This window comes from Salmo salar, chromosome 20, assembly GCF_965601325.2.
Source record: "Salmo salar chromosome 20, fSalSal1, whole genome shotgun sequence".
NCBI lineage: Eukaryota > Metazoa > Chordata > Actinopteri > Salmoniformes > Salmonidae > Salmo > Salmo salar.
In genome coordinates, this window is record NC_138310.1 from 5,710,783 (window position 1) to 5,730,491 (window position 19,709).

The window sequence follows — 19,709 nt, forward strand, 5'->3', positions numbered from 1 at the left end:
ACTTGGAGTTACATTGTGTTGTTTAAGTGTTCCCTTTATTTTTTTGAGCAGTGTATATACATATATATATATATATATATATATTTATTTTATTTTATTTTTTATTTAAAAAGTGGATGGGGTTGGTCGGGTGGGGGGGGGGACGGACATGTTCCTATACCTCCTTTTTTATATATTGTTTTACTATCCTTCAAGTATGAATATTGCTTAAGATACCTTAGATAACTGAGGTGGTTCCCTCCACAGAATCCGACCCTGGTATAAACTTGATTATGTTCGCCCTGGATAGAGCTCTACTGAGGTTCAGTTTAACATGGTAGCATTTTGCTCTAGTCTAGGAGAGGTAGATGCATAGGGGTCCAAGGTTTTCTTCTGGGTATTTTGTTCTATTTTCTTTATATTTTATTACTCTGACCTTTTAGCACATTGGCGATGTGATCGTACTAACATTCCTTTCTGATTACTATGACTATTCCTAATTCTATGCTTTATCAGCTCGAACGTGAAAGGAATTAACCAGGTGATCAAGCGTAGCCGAGTGTATGCTCATCTTAAGTCCTTAAGTCCGGACATTGTTTTCTCCAAGAGACCCATCTCTGGTCCAGCAACCACGATAAACTAAAGAGAGGATGGGTAGACCAAATATTTCACTCCAACTTTGGTGTTAAGGCCAGAGGTGAAGCCATCCTTGTCGCCTCCAAAGTAATTTCAGATACTAATGGAAGATATATTATAGTGATGGGGAAACTGTTTAGCACACAGGTTATTCTGGCTAACCTCTATGGTCCTAATTGAGATGATGCTTAATTTTTCTCTGACCTCATCGCAACACATCTTGACCTTAACTTTCATCGTTTGATATTGGGTGAAGATTTCAATTTTGTGTTGCATCTAAGTCTAGACAGATCCAGACCAAAGCCCAACAATGTAATTTCAAAATCAGGCGCAGTAATCAACAAATTTCTAGAATCCTATAAATTGTCTGATCCATGGAGGAGGAGCAATCCCACTGCAAAACAGTACTCCTTTTTTTCTCCAGTCCACCGCTCATACTCTAGGATTTAATTTTTCCTGCTGGACAATAGAATTCTTCCTTTTGTAACTAATAGCCAATATCACAGTATCGTTATCTCAGACCATAGCCCTGTCTAGCTGTAACGAAGTACGCTGAGAGTCGGGAAGCAAGTTCAGGGAGTGAAATAATTGAATAAATAAATGAACAAAACAAGAAACACGAACAGCACAACGAAAAGTAAACAGCAACAATGACGACTGGGGAAGAAACCAAAGGGAGTGACATATTAAGGGCAGGTAATCAAGGAGGTGATGGAGTCCAGGTGAGTGCCATTATGCACGTAATGCTGGTGACAGGTGTGCGCCATAAATCCGCTTTCCGGACAATACTGTGTCACAACATCCATGGCTACTTGACCCACTACTATTATCCTGTAGTGCCTTTAAAAAATACATATCAACTCACATTGATGTCTTTTACAGACCAACTGCAACCTTGACGTGTCTCACTCTACTGTGGGGGAGTCGTTAAAAGCATATCTAAGGGGTCAAATTATTTCATACACTGTGTATTACAACAAACAGAGCACTGGAGCTATCTCAACTCATTCTAGATGTGGACAACAGATATGCCTCTACTCTGACTCCTGAACTCTACAAAGAGAGACTGCTACACCAATTGGAATCTGACAATCTTTCCACCAAACAAACGGAGAAGCTTCTGTTTAAGTCGAGGCAAAAAAATCTATAAACACGGAGAGAAAGCTGGCAAGTTGTTATCTCACCAGCATTGACAATCTGCTGCTAGCAGCGCCATACCTGAAATATGTGTTGCAGCTGATTTAACTTCTACCAATCCCAAAGAAATCAACAATCAAATTAAGCAATTCTACTCTGCTCTTTACTCGTCAGAGGCTCTTCCTGACACATCTCGTATGCATGCATTTCTAGACAATCTGGACATCCCCTGTTTCAATTCAGATGAACAAACTAACACGGATGCCTCAATAAGTGATGATGAAGCTACTCGGTAAAGCGGTAAAGCCCCTGAGCCTGATGGCTGCCCTACTGAATTTTATAAAGCATTCTCCTCTAAATTATCCCTTATCCTCAGCTCTATGTACAATGAAATCCTTTCTAGTCAGAAACTGCCACAGACACTTACCCAGGCGACTATTTCGGTTTTGCTTAAAAAAATTCAAAAATACCCTAGGGCTCATTATAGGGCTCATACCGCCCTATAAGCCTTTTGTGCTGCAATAATAAAATTCTCACTAAGGTCCTCTTGCGACGTTTAGAGAAAGTGATGCCTAATACAATTAACTCTGACCAAACCGGATTTATCTCTGGTAAGCAATCTTTCTATAATATGCGCTGGCTATTTAATGTTCTTTACTCTGCCCACTCAACTCTACAGACAGAGGTTGTCATCTCAGGGATTTGTGATGGCCACTCCAATACCTTGACTTTGTTGTCCTTGTGGCCATTTTGCCACAACTTCGGAAGTATGCTTGGGGTCATCGTCCATTTGGAAGACCCATGTGTGACCAAGCTTTAACTTCCCGACTGATGTCTTGAGATGCTGTTTCAATACATCCACATCATTTTCCTGCCTCATGATCCCATCTATTTTGTGAAGTGCACCAGTCCCTCCTGCAGCAAATTCACCCTCATAACATGATGCTGCCACACCCGTGCTTCACGGTTGGGATGATGTTCTTCGGCTTGCAAGCCTCCATATTTCCCTCCAAATATAACGATGGTCATTATGGCCAAACAGTTCTATTTTTGTTTCATCAGACCAGAGGACATTTCTCCGATCTTTGTCCCCATGTGCAGTTGCAAACCGTAGTTTGGCTTTTTATGGTGGTTTTAGAGCAGTGGCTTCTTCCTTGCTGAGCGGCCTTTCAGGTTATGTCGATATAGGACTCGTTTTACTGTGGATATAGATACGTTTGTGCATGTTTCCTCCAGCATCTTCACAAGGTCCTTTGCTGTTGTTCTGAGATTGATTTGCACTTTTCACACTAAAGTACATTCATCTCTAGGAGATAGAACTCGTCTCCTTCCTGAGCGGTATGACGCCTGCGTGGTCCCATGATGTTTATACTTGCATTCTATTGTTTGTACAAATGAATGTGGTACCTTCAGGCGTTTGGAAATTGCTGGATGAATCAGGCTCGTGGAGGTCTACCATCATTTTTCTGAGGTCTTAGCTGATTTCTTTTGATTTTCCCATGATGTCAAGCAACAAGGCACTGAGTTTGAAGGTATGCCTTGAAATACGTCCACAGGTGCACCTCCAATTCACTCAAATGATGTCAATTAGCCTATCAGAAGCTTCTAAAGCCATGACATAATTTTCTGGAATTTTCCAAGCTGTTTAAAGGCATAGTCAACTTAGTGTATGTAAACTTCTGATCCACTGGAATTGTGATACAGTGAATTATAAGTGACATAATCTGTCTGTAAACAATTGTTGGAAAAATTACTTGTCATGCACAAAGTAGATGTTGTTGGAAAAATTACTTGTCATGCACAAAGTAGATGTCCCAACCGACTTGCCAAAACTATAGTTTGCTAACAAGAAATTTGTGGAGTGATTGAAAAACTAGTTTTAATGACTCCAACCTAAGTGTATGTAAACTTTAACCAGTGCCTGAAACCTGGATCAGGTTGTCAGTCAACCTACCAGGGTAGTTACAGTCAGCACAGGAATTAACTCATCAACAAGTATTGATCACATCTTTACTAACACAGCAGATATTTGCTTTAAAGCCGTATCCAAATCCATAGAATGTAGTGATCACAATATAATAGCCATATCTAGGAAAACCAAAGTTCCAAAGGCTGGGCCTAATATAGTGTATAAGAGGTCATACAAAAAGGTTTGTAGTGATTCATATGTTGATGATGTAAAGAATAATTGCTGGTCTGTGGTGTGTATTGAGGAGCAACCAGACGCTGCACTTGACGCATTTATGAAACGACTTATTCCAGTTACTAATAAGCACGCACCCATTAACCCATTAAGAAAATTACTGTAAAAACTGTTAAGCCCCTTTGTATTGATGAGGAATTGAAAAATGTTATGGTTGAGAGGGATGAGGCAAGAGGGATGAGGCAAAAGGTATGGCAATTAAGTCTGGCAGCCCAACTGATTGGCAAACATACTGCAAATTAAGAAATCATGTGACTAAACTAAATAAAAATAAACCACACTATTAAACAAATATAAATGAAATAAAAAATTATAATAAAAAGCTTTGGGGCACCTTAAAATACATTTTGGGGAAAAAAGCCAACTCGGCTCTTTCATTCATCACAAAGCCCACTGATTTTGCAAACTACTTTAATGACTTTTTGTCACCTCCTGACCAGCAGAGGGCATAATGGTGTTAGTTTTGGTCAGGATGTGGCAGGGTTTTTGTGTGTGTGAATGGTTGTGTTGGTGATTGGACTCCCAATTGAAGGCAGGTGTGTTGAGTTGCCTTTGATTGGGAGTCCTATATAGTACTGTGTGTTTTTCTTTGGGGTTGTGGGTAGTTGTTTTTGCACTGCGTTTGATAGCCTGCAAAACTGTTGCTGTCTTGTTTATTGTTTTTTCCTGTGGATGCCTTACTCTTTTGAATTCAAATATGAGTATCCACATTCCCGCTGCGCCTTGGTCCATTCTTGAAGACAGCGGTTACACTTTTTCATTGGCAAGATAAGAAAACTTAGGGATGACATGCCAGCAACAAACGCTGACACTACACATCCAAGTATATGGAACCAAATTATGAAAGACAAGAATTGTACTTTTGAATTCCGTAAAGTCAGTTGTGGAAGAGGTGAAAAAAATTGTTGCTGTCTATCAACAAAGAAAAGGCACCGGGGTCTGACAATCTGGATGGAAAATTACTGAGGATAATAGCAGATTATATTGCCACTCCTATTTGCCACATCTTCAATTTAAGCCTACTAGAGAGCGTGTGCACTCAGGCCTGGAGGGAAGCTAAAGTCATTCTGCTACCCAAGAATAGTAAAGCCCTCTTTACTGGCTCAAATAGCCGATCAATCAGCCTGTTACCAACCCTTCGTAAACTTCTGGAAAAAATTATGTTTGACTAGATACAATGCTATTTCACAGTAAACAAATTGACAACAGAATTTCAGCATGCTTATAGGGAAGGACACTCAACAATCACAGCACTTACACAAATGACTGATGATTGGCTGAGAGAAATTGATGATAAAATGATTGTGGGGGCTGTCTTGTAAGACTTATGTGCAGATTTTGACATTATCGGTCATAGTCTGCTGCTGGAAAAACGTATGTGTTATGGCTTTACACCCCCTGCTATAATGTGGATAAAGAGTTACTTGTCTAACAGATCACAAAGGGTGTGCTTTAATGGAAGCCTCTAAAATATAATCCAGTTAGAATTAGGAATTCCCAAGGGTAGCTGTTTAGGCCCCTAGCTTTTTTCAATTTTTACTAACAACATGTTTGGGTGCTTTCTGTTAAGATAATGTTTTTTTGTTTAAAGGCTGAATAGCACAAAGCGAGTAAGCAAAGGCACTATGTGTAATCCTGGGATTAAGTGTACTTATTGGTATAATTCTATAATGGCCTATAGTTATCTGTACTTAATCATATAATGGCCCGTAATAATGTTATAGTCAGATAATAGCATGTAGAAATCTTATAATTGCCTATAGTAATCTGTATTTATTATTTTATGGAAATAATGTATTGACACGCCACCAATATAATTGATCCAAGGACTGACCCACCGCCAAACCGGTCATGCTGGAAGATGTTGCAGGCAGCAGAACGTTCTCCACGGCGTCTCCAGACTCTGTCACGTCTGTCACGTGCTCAGTGTGAACCTGCTTTCATCTGTGAAGAGCACAGGGCGCCAGTGGTGAATTTGCCAATCTTGGTGTTCTCTGGCAAATGCCAAACGTCCTGCACGGTGTTGGGCTGTAAGCACAACCCCCACCTGTGGAAGTCGGGCCCTCATACCACCCTTATGGAGTCTGTTTCTGACCGTTTGAGCAGACACATACACATTTGTGGCCTGCTGGAGGTCATTTTGCAGGGCTCTGGCAGTGCTCCTCCTTGCACAAAGGCGGAGGTAGCGGTCCTGCTGCTGGGTTGTTGCCCTCCTATGGCCTCCTCCACGTCTCCTGATGTACTGGCCTGTCTCCTGGTAGCGCCTCCATACTCTGGACACTACGCTGACAGACACAGCAAACCTTCTTTCCACAGCTCGCATTGATGTGCCATCCTGGATGAGCTGCACTACCTGAGCCACTTGTGTGGGTTGCAGACTCCGTCTCATGCTACCACTAGAGTGAAAGCACCGCCAGCATTCAAAAGTGATGAAAACATCAGCAAGAAAGCATAGGAACTGAGAAGTGGTCTGTGGTCTCCACCTGCAGAACCACTCCTTTATTGGGGGTGTCTTGCTTATTGCCTATAATTTCCACCTGTTGTCTATTCCATTTGCACAACAGCATGTGAAATTTATTGTCAATCAGTGTTGCTTCCTAAGTGGACAGTTTGATTTCACAGAAGTGTGATTGATTTGGAGTTACATTGTGTTGTTTAAGTGTTCCCTTTATTTTTTTTAGCAGTATATTTAGTTTCTTCTGTACTGCTAGTTGGTAAAGCTGGCTGGCAATTGATCTCCAATCAGAGGTAACGTGGATCAGCTGCCTTCAACTGGAGATCAACCCAAAAAAACAACATAGAAATAGAAAAACTAGAACTAAAACATAGAAATAGACAACATAGAAAAACCAAAACACCCCCGTTACACCCTGACCTACTCTACTATAGAAAATGACATCTTACTAGGGTCAGGACGTGACAGTACCCCCCCCCCCCCCCCCCAAAGGTGCAGACCCCGAATGCAACAAAAACAAAAGAAACCACAAAACAAAAGGGAGGGTAGGGAGGGTGACAAAAGTCTATGGCGGCTCAAATGCAGTCCACATAACCTTAACCTCCAGCATAGGAGGCGGCTCCAGTTCTGGGCGTACTCCCCACTCCACCCGCTGATCCTTCTGCTTTATTACCACCTGACCGTGGATCGTCGTCGAAGGAACCGGACTGTAGATCATTGCTGGAGGTTCTGGGCTGCAGACCGCCGCTGGAGGTTCTGGGCGGCAGGCCGCCGCTGGAGGTTCTGGGCTGCAGGCCGCCGCTGGAGGTTCTGGGCTGCAGGCCGGCGCTGGAGGTTCTGGGCTGCAGGCCGCTGCTGGAGGTTCTGGGCTGCAGACCGCCGCTGGAGGTTCTGGGCTGCAGACCATCGCTGGAGGCTCCGGACTGGGGAGCGTCGTTGGAGGCTCCGGACTGGGGAGCGTCGCTGGAGGCTCCGGACTGGGGAGCGTCGCTGGAGGCTCCGGACTGGGGAGCGTCGCTGGAGGCTCCGGACATGGGAGTGTTGCTGTAGGTTCCGGACTGGGGACCGTCGCTGCAGGCTCCGTGCCATGGATCATCACTACAGGTTCCGCGCCATGGATCATCACTGGAGGCTTTGTGCCATGGATCATCACTGGAGTCTCCAGGCCATGGATTATCACTGGAGGCTTTGTGCCATGGATCATCCCTACAGGCTCCGGGCCATAGATTATCACTGGAAGCTTCGTGCCATGGATCATCCCTACAGGCTCCGGGCCATGGATCATCACTGGAGGCTTCGTGCCATGGATCATCCCTATAGGCTCCGGGCCATGGATCATCACTGGAGGCTTCGTGCCATGGATTATCACTGGCGGCTTCAGACCATTGATCATCACTGGAGGCTTCCTACGTGGAGCTGGAACCGGTCTTACCGGACTGGGGAGACGCACAGGAGACTGGGTGTGCAGAGCAGGCACAGGCTATACTGGGCCGTGGAGGCGCACTTGAGGTATGGAGCTTAGGGCTGGCACACCCCGTCCTGGCTGGATGGTTATTTTAGCCCAGCAATGGCAGAGTGCTGGTACAGGACGAACTGGGCTGTGCTGGTGAACGGGGGGTACCGTGCGTAGTGCTGGCGCAGGATAACCTGGGCCGAAGAGACGCACCGGAGACCAGGAACGCTGAGCAGGCACACTCCTTCCTGGCTGAGTACCAACGGCAACGGTGAGGAGCTTGCACCGAGCGCACCAGGCTGTGAGTGCACATTGGCGACACAGTGCGCATCATCGCATAACACGGTGCTTGCTCGGTCACTCGCTCCCCACGGTAAGCACGGGGAGTTGGCTCAGGTCTCAACCCCGACTTCGCCAATCTCCCCGTGTGCCCCCCCCCCCCCCCCCCCCAAAAAAAATGTGCCGCTTCCTCTCGGGCTTCCATTGTTTCCTTGCCTGTTCCTCCCAGTATCGCCGTTCTGCTTTCGCTGCCTCTATCTCTTCTTGCAGACGGCGATACTCCCCAGGCCTTGTCCAGGGTCCTGCCCCATCCAGGATTTCCTCCCAGGTCCAGTCAATCGGCCCACGCTGCTTGGTCCTTTGATGGTGGGTAGTTCTGTTACGGCTGTCGAAAGGAGGGGAGCAAAGCGCAGCGTGGTGAGTGTTCATGATAATTATTTAATAATACGAAACACTTTAACAAATGAAACAAAACGAAAGCCAACAGTTCTGTCAGGTCACATAAGACAAAACAGAAAACAACTACCCACAAAAACCAGGTGGGAAAAAGCTGCCTAAGTATGGCTCCCAATTAGAGACAACGATAGACAGCTGCCTCTGATTGGAAACCATACCCGGCCAAAACATAGAAATAAAATACATAGAATGCCCACCCCATATCACACCCCGACCTAACTAAACAGAGAAAAACGGCTCTCTCAGGTCAGGGCGTGACACACACACACACACACACACACACACACACACACACACAAATGCAAGCACACCTAAATACCTATCACACCCTACAGTAACCTGTGGATCATGAGATAACCTTCATAAATCAGCAGAATCAAATCAAAGTGTATTTGTCACGTGCGCCGAATACAACAAGTATAGACCTTACAGTGAAATGCTTACTTACAGGCTCTAACCAATAGTGCAAAAAAAGGTATTAGGTGAACAATAGGTAGGTAAAGAAATAAAAACAACAGTAAAAAGACAGGCTATATACAGTAGCGAGGCTATAAAAGTAGCGAGGCTACATACAGACACCGGTTAGTTGGGCTGATTGAGGTAGTGTGTACATGTAGATATGGTTAAAGTGACTATGCATATATGATGAACAGAAAGTAGCAGTAGCGTAAAAGAGGGGTTGGCAGGTGGTGGGTGGGACGCAATGCAGATAGCCCGGTTAGCCAATGTGCGGAAGCAGTGGTTGGTCAGCCCAATTAGGTAGTATGGTAGTATGTACGTGAGTGTATAGTTACAGTGAGGGAAAAAAGTATTTGATCCCCTGCTGATTTTGTACGTTTGCCCACTGACAAAGAAATGATCAGTCTATCATTTTAATGGTAGGTTTATATGAACAGTGAGAGACAGAATAACAACAAAAAAATCCAGAAAAACGCATCTCAGAAATTTTATAAATTGATTTGCATTTTAATGTATTTGACCCCCTCTCAATCAGAAAGATTTCTGGCTCCCAGGTGTCTTTTATACAGGTAACGAGCTGAGATTAGGAGCACACTCTTAAAGGGAGTGCTCATAATCTCAGTTTGTTACCTGTATAAAAGACACCTGTCCACAGAAGCAATCAATCAATCAGATTCCAAACTCTCCACCATGGCCAAGACCAAAGAGCTCTCCAAGGATGTCAGGGACAAGATTGTAGACCTACACAAGGCTGGAATGGGCTACAAGACCATCGCCAAGCAGCTTGGTGAGAAGGTGACAACAGTTATTCGCAAATGGAAGAAACACAAAAGAACTGTCAATCTCCCTCGGCCTGGGGCTCCATGCAAGATCTCACCTCGTGGAGTTGCAATGATCATGAGAACGGTGAGGAATCAGCCCAGAACTACACGGGAGGATCTTGTCAATGATCTCAAGGCAGCTGGGACCAAAGTCACCAAGAAAACAGGTAACACACTACGCCGTGAAGGACTGAAGTCCTGCAGCGCCCGCAAGGTCCCCCTGCTCAAGAAAGCACATATACATGCCCGTCTGAAGTTTAGCAATGAACATCTGAATGATTCAGAGGACTACTGGTGAAAGTGTTGTGGTCAGATGAGACCAAAATGGAGCTCTTTGGCATCAACTCAACTCGCCGTGTTTGGAGGAGGAGGAATGCTGCCTATGACCCCAAGAACACTATCCCCACCATCAAACATGGAGGTGGAAACTTTATGCTTTGGGGGTGTTTTTCTGCTAAGGGGACAGGACAACTTCACCGCATCAAAGGGACGATGGACGGGGCCATGTACCGTCAAATCTTGGGTGAGAACCTCCTTCCCTCAGCCATGGCATTGAAAATGGGTCGTAGATGGGTATTCCAGCATGACAATGACCCAAAACACACGACCAAGGCAACAAAGGAGTGGCTCAAGAAGAAGCACATTAAGGTCCTGGAGTGGCCTAGCCTATCTCCAGACCTTAATCCCATATAGAATCTGTGGAGGGAGCTGAAGGTTTGAGTTGCCAAACGTCAGCCTCGAAACCTTAATGACTTGGAGAAGATCTGCAAAGAGGAGTGGGACAAAATCCCTCCTGAGATGTGTGCAAACCTGGTGGCCAACTACAAGAAACGTCTGACCTCTGTGATTGCCAACAAGGGTTTTGCCACCAAGTACTAAGTCATGTTTTGCAGAGGGGTCAAATACTTATTTCCCTCATTAAAATGCAAATCAATGTATAACATTTTTGACATGCGTTTTTCTGGATTTTTTTATGTTATTCTGACTCTCACTGTTCAAATAAACTTAGCATTAAAATTATAGACTGATCATTTCTTTGTCAGTGGGCAAACATACAAAATCAGCAGGGGATCAAATACTTTTTTCCCTCACTGTATAGTGACTATACATATATGATAAACAGAGAATGGCAGCAGCGTAAAAAGAGGGGTTGTGGGGGGGCTCACAATGCAAATAGTCCGGGTATCCATTTGATTACCTGTTCAGGAGTCTTATGGCTTGGAGGTAAAAACTGTTGAAAAGCCTTTTTGTCCTAGACTTGGCACTCTGGTACCGCTTGCCATGTGGTAGTAGAGAGAACAGTCTAAAACTGGGGTGGCTGGGGTCTTTGACAATTTTTAGGGCCTTCCTCTGACACTGCCTGGTGTAGAGGTCCTGCATGGCAGGCACCTTAGCCCCAGTGATGTACTGGGCTGGGCCGTACGCACTACCATTTGTAGTGCCTTGCGGTCAGAGGCCGAGCAATTGCCGTACCAGGCAGTGATGCAACCAGTCAGGATGCTCTCGATGCTGCAGCTGTAGAACCTTTTGAGGATCTGAGGCCCCATGCCAAATCTTTTTAGTTTCCTGAGGGGGAATAGGCTTTGTCGTGCCCTCTTCACGGCTGTCTAGTTTGTTGTTGATGTGGACACGAATGAACTTGAAGCTCTCAACCTGCTCCACTACAGCCCCGTCGATGAGAGTGGGGGCGTGCTCGGTCCTCCTTTTCCTGTAGTCCACAATCATCTCCTTAGTCTTGGTTACGTTGAGGGATAGGTTGTTATTCTGGCACCACCCGGCCAGGTCTCTGACCTCCTCCCTATAGGCTGCCTCGTCATTGTCAGTGATCAGGTCTACCACTGTTGTGTCGTCTGCAAACTTAATGATGGTGTTGGAGTCGTGCCTGGCCATGCAGTCGTGGGTGAACAGGAAGTACAGGAGGGACTGAGCACGCACCCCTGGGAGCTCCAGTGTTGAGGATCAGCGTGGCAGATGTGTTGCTGCCTACCCTCACCACCTAGGGGCGGCCCGTCAGGAAGTCCAGGATCCAGTTGCAGAGGGAGGTGTTTAGTCCCAGGATCCTTAGCTTAGTGATGAGCTTTGAGGGTACTATGGTGTTGAACGCTGAGCTGTAGTCAATGAATTGCATTCTCACATAAGTGTTCCTTTTGTCCAGGTGGGAAAGGGCAGTGTGGAATGCAATAGAGATTGCATCATCTGTGGATCTGTTTGGGCGGTATGCAAATTGGAGTGGGTCTAGGGTTTCTGGGATAATGGTGTTGATGTGAGCCATTACCAACCTTTCAAAGCACTTTGTGGCTATGGATGTGAGTGCTACGGGTCTGTAGTCATTTAGGCAGGTTGCCTTTGTGTTCTTAGGCACAGGGACTATGGTGGTCTGCTTGAACATGTTGGTATTACAGACTCAATTAGGGACATGTTGAAAATGTCAGTGAAGACACCTGCCAGTTGGTCAGCACATGCTCAGATCACACGTCCTGGTAATCCGTCTGGCCCTGCAGCCTTGTGTATGTTGACCTGTTTAAAGGTCTTACGTCGGCTACGGAGAGCGTGATCACACAGTCGTCCGGAAAAGCAGAACATTTATAACCTATTATTTTACACTTTATGTAGTGTCCTGTAATACTTAGTTTGACATCTACGCGTAAATATATGTTACATTTCTAATCCCAATGAGTGGTTGTTAGGGTGCTAAATGTTTTGGTTACGGTGAGCGTAGTTTCCAAATGTATGTACGATAAGTTGACTCTCTCTGTCTCTCCCTCTCTTTATCTTTCCCCACCCCCTTTCCATTGTGTAACCAAACAATCATGTTTTTGTTAGTCCACTACGGACTCTTTTCATTGCATTATGTTAGTAATCAATAACCTATACCGTGTGTGTGTTTATGTTTTTCTGTGTGATTATTTAGTTAGTTAGTAAATAAATAATTAAGCCAATTTGTGTATTGCTGATTCATCACTTATGTTAGGGTTCGTGCAGATTTACGAAGTCAATGACGTTCAAAATGAGTCTGATATGAGGACATAATTAATAATTGACTGTTATTGATGTAAGAGATATTTAGATAATCTTTTGAGTTTAAGTCGGGAGATAGTAACTTGGTAAACAACTTTTTAATTGTTAATTGTTACATGATTAATTTAATAGAGTAATAATTAAACGTAGTAGGTAATTATTCAATAAATAGCAGTCATCACATTAATGATAGTCACGTCACAACACCTTGCTTGCTAGCTAGCCAACTGCGGATAACTTACAGTTACGTCAAAAAAGTGCAGCTAGAATAACATCAAAGTAGTGACATTGATTTGGATACATCCATTACAATTTTACATTTACATTTTAGTCATTTAGCAGACGCTCTTATCCAGAGCGACTTACAGTAGTGAATGCATACATTTCATACATTTTTTTTTTTCTGTGCCCCCCGTGGGAAACGAACCCACAACCCTGGTGTTGCAAACACCATGCTCTACCAACTGAGCTACAGGGAATACAATAAGCTGATGAAGTGAGATTTTGCCTGGCATAGAAAATGTGATCACTTGTCAGGACACTGTTGTTTAGAGGAGCTAGCCAACAACACAGCTACAGTAACACAATCACTTCAAACTGAAGATAGAAAGACTGCAAATGATCTGTTTCGTTTGACCTTTTTAAAATTTACATTTTTTGTATATACCCATAAAAAGTATGCCAGTCATGATTTCGACTGGCTGAGAAATGCCTGTCTGTCTTGTTCCGACTCACAACATGTTCATTACTATGGGACATCAGTACGTCGAATTTGAATACTGAAACAATGTTGCAAATGTCGGAGAGACAGACAGCAAGGATTATACAAATCTCGGCTGTTGAAAACTAAATGTTAGTCTAAAAGAAATGTTTGATAATGTCTAGATGCTTTTTATAGTGGAGATCAAGTTTATAAATTGCTAGGCTGGGCTGATGAGACAATGGATTACGCAGTTAGATGGAACAGAGTAAACCAGGCATTTTAATGTCATAGATTTAGCCGGTGGCAACTTGTGGAATAGACACCGGCTGGAATGCGTTTTTTTCAGGATTAGACCCACCCTTTGTATAAACTGGAGTTGCTTACCAAGAAGACAGTAAATGTTCCTGAGTGTCAGAGTTACAGTTTTGACTTAAATCTACTTAAAAATCTATGGGAAGACCTGAAAATGGTTATCTACCAATGATCAACAACAAATTTGACAGATCTTGAAGAATTTTCAAAAGAATAATGGGCAAATGTTTTACTTTGAAAAATATAGATTTTGGGTGGCGTTTTCCTTTAAGACTTACACATTGAATAAAACACATGAATCTAATTATACAGTTGCGAGACAAGAAAATTATCGCTTCAACAGCACTCCTGTCACAACGTCCACGGAAGGTGGCGCCTCTCCCCGGTCGGGCGGTGCTCAGCGGTCGTCATCGCCTGCCTACTAGCTGCCACCGATCTATGTTTCTGTGTCTGTTGGTTTTGTCTGATTAGATCTGCACCTGTTTTGTGTTAGTTAATTAGTGGGGGTATTTCGCTCTGGATAAGAGCGTCTGCTAAATGACTTAAATGTAAATGTAAATGTATTTAGTTTGTCTGTTTCGTTTGGGGATTTGTGCGGGATTGTTCTTTGTCATGTTGTTTGATAGTCGGGAATTTTTGTATGTTTTCCCAGTGAAGCTGCTTGTTTAGGCTTTAGGGTTGCCGGGCTGCGCCGCCTCCTTGTGGATCTTTGAAGCTGTCCTCCTTCCTAGTTGTTTTGCAACCTGCCTTGTTGCAGCATTTTTTCTGTTTTGATTGTTAAACGTACGTTTAAACGGATCTCAGTCTCCTGCGCCTGACTTCACCCCTCCTGCTATCAAAGTTTTCCCTGACACTCCTTCATAATGATTAATACACATTTTTAAATTAAAAAAGCGCAGGACGGCAAAGAAAGAAATAAGAAGTATTTCAGTCTTCAGGACTCTGTCAAATAGTGTATGATTAGAGGGAAAGAATATGCATGAGGTTAAAATGCTCCATCATTCTTGCCAATGCAGATTAGTCGAACAAGTCCAAGTTTGTAGTACTGTAGCTACTAGTTGACAGGAGGTTGCACGAATGGGACGTTAGAGGAGAGACACGGTAAGGAGTAGTGAAGCCCCGGCTGACCGGGACCTCTCAACCCTCCTGTCCCAAGTTCTTTGTGAACTTCCTGACCTTGAACAAGTCTTCCGTGTTGACTGTGGGTCGCATGGTGGATAGTGAGCACAGCATGTCAGACTGGAGGGCAGAGGGACACAGAGAAGACAAACACAAGCATGAGCATGGTTCAGCAATTACACAAATGTGAGAGTTAATGTGCAATACCTGGACGTGTATGTTGAAACAGCAAGTACCAGCATGTTTGTGAGCAGTGAATGTGAATGTCAGTGAACATAGTGAGTATGTATGTGTTGTGCATGTGTGTTTCTCACCATGCAGAGGACAGGCTCCAGCAGCTTGTCACTAGGCACATCCATCAATCAAAGGTCAATTCTATGGCAGCTGGGTCCTCAGGCAACCACGGGATGGCCTTCGCACCTAGACTACCATTACAAACAACATGCTACAATATCTTAAATCTTCTTAATAGTAGAGAAAGAGATAGACCTTTAGTGTGATGTACAAGAGATGACTCTAATAGAGTTACTAGTATATCGTGTGTATAAATTACTTTTTAGAAGAGTGTGGAACCGGAAGAAATGACAGTTTTACGGGCGCCAAACCAGTTTTTTTCGCGTTATTTGTAACTTATTTTGTACATAATGTTTCTGCCACCGTATCTAATGGCAAAAAAGAGCTTCTGCATATCAGGACAGCGATCATTCACCTTGGATTAGAGAAATATTTTTTCTTCAACAAGCAGGACGCACAGGATGTACTTCGAACACGTGACAAGTCCAACATCCCCGTCATTGGCAAGAGAAAGAGACGCAGGTACAGAGGACACAGAGCGGGGTGCCTCGTAAGGATCCGCAGACGGTGAGTTGGAAAGCTGCCATTACCGTCCATATTACTTGCCAACGTGCAATCATTGGACAATAAATTAGACGAGGTACGATCACGAATATCCTACCAACGGGACATCAAAAACTGTAATATCCTATGTTTCATGGAATCATGGCTGAATGATGACATGGATATTCAGCTAGCGGGATATACGCTGGTGGTCTGGGGGGGGGGGTGGTCTGTGCATATTTGTAAACAACAGCTGGTGCATGAAATCTAAGGAAGTCTCTAGATTTTGCTCGCCTGAAGTAGAGTATCTTATGGTAAGCCGTAGACCACACTATTTGTCAAGAGAGTTTTCATCCATACTTTTTGTAGCTGTTTATTTACCACCACAGACGGATGCTGGCACTAAGACCACACTCAGTCAGCTGTATAAGGAAATAAGCAAACAGGAAACCGCTCACCCAGAGACGGCGCTCCTAGTGGCCGGGGACTTTAATGCAGGGAAACTTAAATCAGTTTTACCTAATTTCTATCAACATGTTAAATAACAAAACAGAGGGAAAACAGTTCTAGATAACCTGTACTCCACACACAGAGACACATACAAAGCTCTCCCTCACCCTCCATTTGGTAAATCTGACCACAATTCTATCCTCCTGATTCCTGCATACAAGCTCAAATTAAAGCAGAAAGCAGCAGTGACTCGGTCTATAAAAAAGTGGTCAGATGAAGCAGATGCTAAACTACAGGACTGTTTTGCTAGCAGAGACTGGAACATGTTCCGGGATTCTTCTGATGGCATTGAGGAGTATACCACATCAGTCACTGGCTTTATCAATAAGTGCATCGAGAACGTCATCTCCACAGTGACTGTACGTACATACCCCATCCAGAAGCCATGGATTACAGGCAACATTCGCACTGAGCTAAAGGGTAGAGCTGTCACTTTCAAGGTGCGGAACTCTAACCCGGAAGCTTACAATAAAACCTGTTATGCACTCCGACGAACCATCAAATAGGCAAGATTAAATCATACTACACCGGCTCCGACGCTCGTCTTATGTGGCAGGGCTTGCAAACTATTACAGACTACAAAGGGAAGCACAGCCGCGAGCTGCCCAGTGACACGAGCCTACCAGACGAGCTAAATCACTTCTATGCTCGCTTCGAGGTAAGCAACACTGAGGCATGCATGAGAGCATCTGCTGTTCCGGATGACTGTGCGATCACGCTCTCCGTAGCCGACGTGAGTTAGTCCTTTAACTTCTCAGGGCTACGTGGGATGCTACCGTCCCACCTGCGGGACACACTATTCAACAGCCAGTGAAATAGCATGGCGCAAAATACAAAACAGCAAAATTCTCATAATTACATTTTCTCAAACAATCAACTATTTTACACCATTGTAAAGATAAGACTCTCGTTAATCTAACCACATTGTCCAATTTCAAAAAGGCTTTACGGCGAAAGCATAAAATTAGATTATGTTAGGACATAAACTTCACAAGAAAAACCACACAGCCATTTTCCAAGCAAGGACATGCATCACAAAAACCAAAAGTACAGCTAGAATATTCACTAATCTTTGATGATCTTCATCAGATGGCACTCATAGGACTTCATGTTATATAATACAGGTATGCTTTGCTCAATAAAGTTCATATTTATATCCAAAAACAGCATTTTACATTGGCGCGTGATGTTCAGAAAATTTATTCCCACCAAAACTTCCGGTGAATGTGCACATCAATTTACAAAAATACTCATCATAAACGTTGATCAAATTTACAACAGTTATTGAAAGAATTATAGATACACTACTCCTTGACTCAACCGCTTTGTCAGATTTCAAAATAACTTTACGGAGAAAGCAGATTGTTCAATATTCTGAGTACATAGCTCAGCCATCGAAGCAAGCTATACAGCTACCCGCCAAGTTTTGGCATCAACAAAACTCTGAATTAGTATTATAAATATTCTCTTACCTTTGCTGATCTTCGTAAGAATGCACTCTGAGGACTCCTACTGCCACAAGAAATGTTAGATTTGTTCGAAATACTCCATATTTATGTCCAAATACCTCCGTTTTGTTCGTGCGTTCAGATCACTAGCCAAAGGCATAACACGCAAGTGTAAATCAGGACACGAAAAGTCAAAATGTTCCATTACCGGTCGTAGAAACATGTCAAACATTGTTTACAATCAATCCTTAGGGTCTTTTTAGATAAAACGTCGATAATATTCCAACCGGACAATAGCGTATTCATTCCAGGAGAAAAAGAAGGCACGGCGCACTCACGGCTCGCGCATACCCAAGCCCTTTGTCCATAGGCAGTCCACTCATTGACTGAGCTACTATTCTCTGCCCAGTAACAGGAGAATGATGAAACATGTTTCTAAAGGCTGTTGACAGCCAATGGAAGCCTTAGGAAGTGCAACGTGACCCCACAGACACTGTAGTTTTGATAGGGATTCAAAAGAAGAACTACAATTCTCAGATTTCCCACTTCCTGGTTGGATTTTTCTCAGGTTTTTGCCTGCCATATGAGTTCTGTTATACTCACAGACATCGTTCAAACAGTTTTAGAAACTTCAGAGTGCTTTCTATCCAAATCTACTAATAATATGCAAATATTTGACTCTGGGCCTGAGTATTAGGCAGTTTACTCTGGGCACGCTTTTCATCCGAAAATGAAAATACTGCCCCCTATACCTTAAGTTAAACAGGTCAACATTCACAAGGCAGCGGAGCCAGACAGATTACCAGGACTTGTGCTCTGGGCATGTGCTGACCAACTAGCAGGTGTCTTCACTGACATTTTCAACATGTCCCTGATTGAGTCTGTAATACCAACAAGTTTCAAGCAGACCACCATAGTACCTGTGCCCAAGAACATTAAGAATAACAACCTATCCCTCAACATAATCAAGACAAAGGAGATGATTGTGGACTACAGGAAAAGTAGGCTGTAGTTGAGCAGGTTGAGAGCTTCAAGTTCCTTGGTGTCCACATCACCAACAAACTAGTTGTGAAGAGGGCACAACAAAGCCTATTCCCCCTCAGGAAACTAAAAAGATTTGGCATGGGTCCTCAGATCCTCAAAAGGTTCTACAGCTGCAACATCTAGAGCATCCTGATTGGTTGCATCACTGCCTGGTACGGCAACTGCTCGGCCTCCGACAGCAAGGCACTACAGAGGGTAGTGCGTACGGCCCAGGACATCACTGGGGCTAAGCTGCCTGCCATCCAGGACCTCTACACCAGGCAGTGTCAGAGGAAGGCCCTAAAAATTGTCAAAGACCCCAGCCACCCCAGCCATAGAATGTTCTCTCTACTACTTCATGGCAAGCGGTACTGGAGCGCCAAGTCTAGGGCCAAAAGGCTTCTCAGTAGCTTTTACCCTCAAGCCATAAAACTCCTGAACAGGTAATCAAATGGCTACCTGGATTATTTGCATTATCCCACGCCCCCAACCCCTCTTTTACACTGCTGCTACTCTCTGTTTATCATATATGCATAGTCACTTTAAACTCCCTGGGCAAGGTGGGACGTTTGCGTCCCACCCTAGTCAACAGCCAGTGGAATCGCGCGGCGCAAAATACAAATGCCTCAAAAATGCTATAACTTCAATTTCTCAAACATATGACTATTTTACACCATTTTAAAGACAAGACTCTCGTTAATCTAACCACATTGTCCGATTTCAAAAAGGCTTTACAGCGAAAGCAAAACATTAGATTATGCCTAATTTTTATGGCATAGATGTATCTGTCTAACATATCCAAAATGTCCCAGATAATATACATATCATGTGAAATAGTGACATTTTCCATCAGTGCAGCAA